Consider the following 7,492-nt stretch of genomic DNA (forward strand, 5'->3'; position numbering starts at 1 on the left):
GTATGTACAAAGATTGCTCGTCAAGTTTGAAAACTATTTGGAGGAGGATTTCCTGGTGTGAAAATTCCAGCTCGTGAAAAATCTGTAAATTAGTATATAAATTCTGGCAGTTCAGCAGTATTACAGATAAGAAGCACAGAAAAATAGGGACCTTGACGGAAGAAACATTGGATGACATTGGCTACTGTTTGAAAAATTCTCCAAAAAAATCCATTACGCGACTTGCCCAACAATCGGAAATTTCTCGTTCTCCTATGCATAGTACTGCAAAGTTGTTGAAAATCAAACCATACAAAATTAGTGTGTCTCAACTGGGAAAATGAGTAGTGTATATTTTGTGAATGGGTTGTGAGAAATAGACCTGTATCTAACATTCTTCTCTGGCGAGACTTGGTCCATCTTCACAGCTATGTAAATTCACAAACTTACCATTACTGGTTCACTGAAGAAATAGATATTCACCAGATTTCCTTACATGACGAAAAAGTTTATGCATACTGTTCCATGAGCGAGGTAAGAAATTGAAATTGTCTGATAACTCTTTTCTTTAATTCTTAAATCTTATTTTAACCCCTTGCATTAACTGATACATCAATGTGGTGGTGAACCATACCCAGTAAGTATGATGTATGAAAAATATGAGTAAGAAGTGACCGAGATGAAATAAAATTACCCATTCTTGTAACAGGATTCTACCACCTCTTATATGGCAAACATTTCCCTAAAAGAAATTCATTCAGTGTTCCAGGACAGAGTCATTAGTAGGGCCAGGATGTTCATGCCATAAAACTCTAATAAATATGCATGCACGTATGCCTTTAAAACTTCAAAATATGTCAATAAATATGCACTAATAAAATTCTATATCAATTTTCGATCTTGTAAGTACAGTTGTGACAAAAATTCAAACAATTAAATATGCGTTAAAATAGTAATGATAAAAATATGACGCTTTTATTTTAAAATGCCAAACTGCATTTTTATGCAACATAAAATTAGTTTTAATGGGCTTAAACGCGAAAATATGCTATAATATAAATATAATAAATATGTATGATGCATTTATAAAAAAAAAAAAACAAAATATGCCATTATTATAATATATGCAACATAAAATCAGTTTTAATAGGGTTAAATTTTGATGATTCGTAAAGATAATAATTTGTCAGTAATTAATTACATCCAATGGAAAATATATGCAAATGTACGAGGTGCATTTGAATTCTTCGTGGCCTGACACATAAATGACATTGAAAGCATGTCAACTATGCCGACACTTTTAGTGGACAAATAATAATTTTCTGTTGACTATCAGTAAATATTTTGTAACAATTATTATTAGAGAAGAAAAATTCGCTTCGACGCCAGGGATCGAACCCAGATCCTTGGTTCTACATATCAAGTTTTTGTCGCCCTTCCTTGAAATATGACCTTATTATTAAAGAAAAATATATGTGCTATTGCTTGAATCCGAGATTGCAAGTTTGGCATCAAAATGCGTGTTATTATTCGGTTGAGAAGCTTTTGTCATCTAGTCTGTTGTCAAAAAATCTGAAAATTAGAATTTATGAAACAGTTATATTACTGGTTGTTCTGTATGGTTATGAAAATTGGACTCTCACTTTGAGAAAGGAACAGAGATTAAGAGTATTTGAGAATAAGGTTCTTAGGAAAATATTTGGGGCTAAGAGGGATGAAGTTACAGGAGAATGGAAAAAGTTACACAACAAAGAACTGCATGCATTTTATTCTTCACCTGACATAATTAGGAACATTAAATACAGACGTTTGAAATGAGTAGGGCATGTATGGACGAATCCAGAAATGCATATAGAGTGTTAGTTTGGAGGCCATAGGGAAAAAGACCTTTAGGGAGACCGTAGATGGGAGAATAATATTAAAATGGATTTGAGGGAGGTGGGATACGATGATAGAGACTGGATTAATCTTGTACAGGCGGGCTTATGTGAGGGCGGCAATGAACCTGCGGGTTCCTTAAAAGCCATTTGTAAGTAAAAGTCCATGGATCATATGCGGAGATTTTGTGGAGGAAATAGGAAAGATTGGAGAATGCTGGGTTTGTAGTGAAAGACCTGCCATTGGGTAGAACACTATGTATATGTCATCTCATTACAGGCCACGAAGGCCCACAGAATAGTGGGAGGTTAAAGTTCTAACCTGTACAATCGGCATTAATGGCAATTAGGGACATCGATCCTACATGCCCCCCACTTTTAGCTTCCAGGAAATATCCCTAGTACTCATTTCTGTTACAGGATAAGTAAACCTCAGCGTTACAGTGCAGCTGGAGAGATTAGATCAATGGAGAAAATCCATAACCTCATTAGGAATCGAACCCATGATCTTCCAGCATGCAGCATTACATATCAATTGCAACGCTACCGTGCGCCCCCTATTTTCATATCTATATAACTTTTAAAACAATTTATGAAAAATTAATGACATACAGTGCACCTGCTTAAACCATACAATTTGTAAAAGAATTCAAATGTCTGACACTTATCTTACTTGGATGCACAGTAAATTATTTATGCCTGTTAAATAATAGTTTAAAAAAAACTGTAAATGATAATACCATTCTCAAAATAACAGAAGTAAATTTTTGAAAATGCGTAAAACTCATGAGAAAGTATATCTTAGTGTACTCTACACATTTCTCAAAATAACAAACAAAATATTATTTTACCAACTCTTCCTTTATACTTGTGTTTAGATAAATATTACTGTTATTACTAAGGAGCGGATTCCTCTGTAATTAAATATTCTTTTTGCGTGTGATAATATAGACATCGGATTTTTAGGCACTAAAAGTTGCAGTTTTAGGCGCCTAAAATAAGCTCAAAATTTGTAAAATTAGGCTCTATTTTAATGAAAATAGGCATTTTAGGCACATCAAGGTATCATACTTATTTCTTTCACTGAAATTTTTAGTTATACACTAAAATACGCACAAAAAAGTATGTTTAAACATTAAAAAAGAATACTATATTATATTTATAAACAGAGCTGCATAAATTTAATATATTGAAACTAATGAAATAATGACTATTGATATCAAGATTACTCATTTTAAGTTATTGAAATTCAGTCCCATGCTCAGACTTTATTATAATTATCTGCACAGTACACCACCAGAATTTTTTCTAAATTCTCCACAGTTAACCTTTGCCTTTTGTCACTGAGAATCTTTTTGAAAGCAGAAAAACTTCTTTCAACCGAAACTGATGTGAGAGGCGCAAATTTTAAATTAGGTACAATAGAAACATCAATACTTACTGGAACATTTACACTTTCCCCCGATATCACTCTTGATACTTTTTCCAACAATGAAAATCCTACATTCTTATTTAATACGTTGTCCCACTTATTTTTAACTTTTTTCCCAGTTTCGCCCAAAGCAGAATGTATGTTCACTTGAGCTTCCTTTACTATTGCTATTTGGCTACAAAGAGATTGTTTTTCACGTTCTAATTGTTCAATGCTTGCAGGTATGAAAGAAAAGTTTGATGTTATGTAGGCAATATCGTTTTTCACTCGTGAGTCATTCAGACAATCTTTCACTGCTTTCACACACGCTGCACTATCAGTTTCAGATAATTTATCAATAACTGTGACCACTTCTTTAAAATACTTAGAATAATACACCACTGACTGAATCCAGGTTCCCCATCGTGTAACAACCGGCTGAGGTGGGAGTGGGATATCTGGAAAGTTCTCTCTGAATATTGAAATCCTGGATGGGGCTTTACAAAAACATTTTTTTGTGTTAGAAATAAACGAATTGACAAGAGGAAATTCATTCCGGATTGTTTCAGAAACCCTGTGAAGGCCATGTGCTAGACAGGTTACATGCGTGAGGTTAGGATAAAATGTTTTAAGAAGTGGAGCTGCAGCAACCATGTATGAAGCAGCATCAGTACAAAACAACAGAACTTTAGAATCGTCTATATTACCTGAGCATAAAGACTGTAGGCCTTTATTTACAAAATAAGCAATGGTTTGGCTATTCACTTTCGAAAGTTCCTTAACACATACGAGGTGTGGAATCGAAGGTCCATCAGGACTAAGTTTTCCTACTACCATATTTGCTATATACCTATTCATAGGATCTGAGGTTTCATCCACAGAGACCCATATGTAAGAATCACCTATATCCTCCCGAATGGAAGCTAAAGTTTCATTGTATATTCTGTCTAAGTAATTTTTTCTCAGGGTCGACTCAGATGGGATATTTTGTTTGCAGTATTTTTGTAAAAACTGTCTTAAAACCGGATTTTCAATTGCATTCCAGGGAATGTTAGCAGCAACAAACGCTCTGGTTAAATCAGCATAGAAATTGCTGCTGAGATTGGATGAAGTAGGCTGTGTTAGTAAAGTTTGTTGCAGTTGATTTTTCTGCTGAGCTTTTGCCTTATGAGCCGCTCCTTGCACATGCTGCTTTAGGTGGCACTTCTTTTCTTGCGAAATCTAAAAATGTAAAGTAAACTGAATTAAAATAAAATCCTAATTGTTGTATTGCCGTATTTCTATCACAAAGTTAGTGGGTTCGAACAATCAAAATTTTAATGACCTGCAAATACTTTAACTATCGGAATTTAAAAGGTTAAAGTGTAGTGGTCTTAAAAAGAATTATACCTCAGGATAGCTCAGTCAATGTATAAATATTATAGGCCTACTCATTAAAATTAATAGAATTTATATATTTCAACTATTGTTACATACCTGTTTGCTACAAATCTTACAGAATATTATTTTTCCATCATAAGTGAATTCTGAATATTCTGTTAGCCATTGCCGGATCAATGTAGATTTTGCACTTATATTTTTCGGCATTATCGCGTTAAACTTCACAGGAAAACGTCCTACCGCTCAAAACTTCTCAACACAAATAAGGTGAGGAAAAGAGCAACTGTTAACGAGCATTAAAATGAACCGTTGTTATTGAGATTCAATTGGACAAAAATACAAAGTTCCACTTATTGTTGCATTTCCTGGTAGTGTTGACACTAGGAGGGCCATTCTTTTAAATATTTTGTAACGGTTTACCCTACTAATTCGCAGTTTTACGACTTTTCATAAATATTTCAAAAACACTCTTTCTCCAAAAATTGTGATTTTATGACACTCTGAAGGGCAGTACAGCTAATCGGTTTCAGACCGAAAACAGTCATTTTTATAGTATAGTATATCTCTGAATCGGTAGCAGCACATGTTGTGATTGTTGCCTGCTTCAAAACTAAGGTTGGTTCTTTGTCGGCATTTATGCCTCCAAACATGTTAAATTCGGTGAAATCTATTGCGAGTGTCGTGAGATTCAAAACATTTTGTTTCCTTTATCAATGGTTTCATGGCCGGTGTGAAGCAAACTTTCCACTTTTTAAATGCCTTAAATTTCGCAGTGAATGCATGTATAAATTATAAAAAGTAAGAGTAAAATGCGAAACTTTACAGTGAGTTAGGCATTTTTAGGCGAATATTAACAAATTAGGCTCTAATAACCGTTTTAGGGCATTTTAGGGCACTATAAAACTCTTTGAATACCTTTCAATTTCCATGAAACACAAATATTAATAATTATTTTTACTTTTCTCCTAAAGAAACAAAATAGGCATTTACCCTAGAATCCGATGTCTTGTGATAAAACACAATTAACAAAGTTAAGAATTCCGAACATGAAGTTTCAAGTTTAAAACCTGAATTTTATTTCACATAAAAACATATGTTCACAAAAAAATTATGTAAATACATATTTTCAGGAAATCTGTTATAAACACATAAACATGTGGTGTATCCGTGATACATTTTCTCAAGTTCTGAGAACTGCTAGGCAGGATATCAGTGTTATTAGTAGAGAATAAATTGACATGGACAAGGAGGAAAGATGTTGTAACACATAATTAGGAATGTTTATTGTTGCTGAAGATGTTTTCATTCCACGCTTTGTTTGCCAAACACAACAGATAACAACTCCTATATAAATATGAGGCTATTTAATTTAAACAAATCTCTCGTCTCTTGCTCATGCCTATCAAGTAAGCCAATACATCTTGTTGTGATTCCCTGTTATCGGGCTTCGTCAATCGATATCCTTCAAGATATACTGAAAGATGGTTATTTAAAAAACGATTTGGCTTTTCTATTAGCAAATTTAAGCTTTTTGTGTGACACCATAAAAAAAACTCGAAACATCCAAAAACCTGTTGTCTGAAACAGCTGTGGAAATTAAATTAGACTCGCTACTAGGTTCAGTATTACTAAGGGACAAATTCCAGAATGTGTTTGGGAAAAACAGTGGATATAAAAAAATGTGTAAAGTTGCTCTAGTATTGAAGGATGTGCCTGTAGGTGAAATTGACAGTGTATGTGTTTGTGACATTCCTCTCTTTAAATATGCACGTCTGACATCCTGTGATGTGGAAAGATCGTTTTCACAGTATAAGTCGTCGTTCAGAGATAATCGGCATGCATTTGTGATGGAGAATTTGGAGATGACCTTTGTTGTTCACTGCAATTCTCGGCCAACTACTAGCACTCAAGAGTGGTTGGTGAGTACCTAGTAACATTTTTTTTCAAGCTAAGTAAGGTATTTTTGTCATATTAAAAAAAAAACACAAGAAAGTTTCTATCATACATATTCCGAAGTGATACAGTGCTAAAAGTTGTGTAATCAAGATGTATAAAAAAAAAATATTTTTTTTTTTTATTTTTAGCAAATATTTTCGTACTTTTTAGCACATAAAAAATAAATATTTTTAAATTTTTTAGCACATAAAAATCTGCTCCTTAGTTATTACCCATCCAAGGTGAGTGAGGACATGGCAGATGAGCGTGCCACTTGTTCTGTTTACAAACTAGACCGTCCTGCAGGCTACCAGTCAGACTGTAGAAGCATCTGAAGCACTAGATACTAACGCGTCATAATTATGATGCGACCACACAACGTATTTATCTATATTTCATGGCATCATTTTTGCTTGGACATAAGACAAAAATCTTGTATCATTACATAAATAAATTTAATTTAAAAAGTTAATAATTGTTAGTGCTATACTTAGTTACACTCGAATGTACTCACAGTCACAACAGATAAACAGTTTAGTTAGTAGAACCGCTGGGTCCTCACTCATCTTGGATAGGTATCATTATATGAAATCCACACACATCTGTGGGATCTTGGTTTCTATGCACTCCATGTATCATACCAAAGCATCATTACGACACTACAGGAACATGTCTGGCATAATGCTTTTCGCCCAAAATATGTGTAGAAAGTGCAGGCGGATGATTCAATAGTCATTTTGTGGACAATGAATAAGATATTAATCAATCGAATGTTGTAAGGTTCGTTGGAATTGAACCCAGAGAAAAAAACAGAAGTTACTAGGCCAACGAGGACATCTTACCAGATATTTTTGCTGAAACAAATTAGATCTAAAAGGAAAGGAAAGAAATGTAAATAATGTACTCGAAA

The sequence above is a fragment of the Periplaneta americana genome, chromosome 16, assembly GCF_040183065.1.
Source record: "Periplaneta americana isolate PAMFEO1 chromosome 16, P.americana_PAMFEO1_priV1, whole genome shotgun sequence".
Taxonomy (NCBI): Eukaryota; Metazoa; Arthropoda; class Insecta; order Blattodea; family Blattidae; genus Periplaneta; species Periplaneta americana.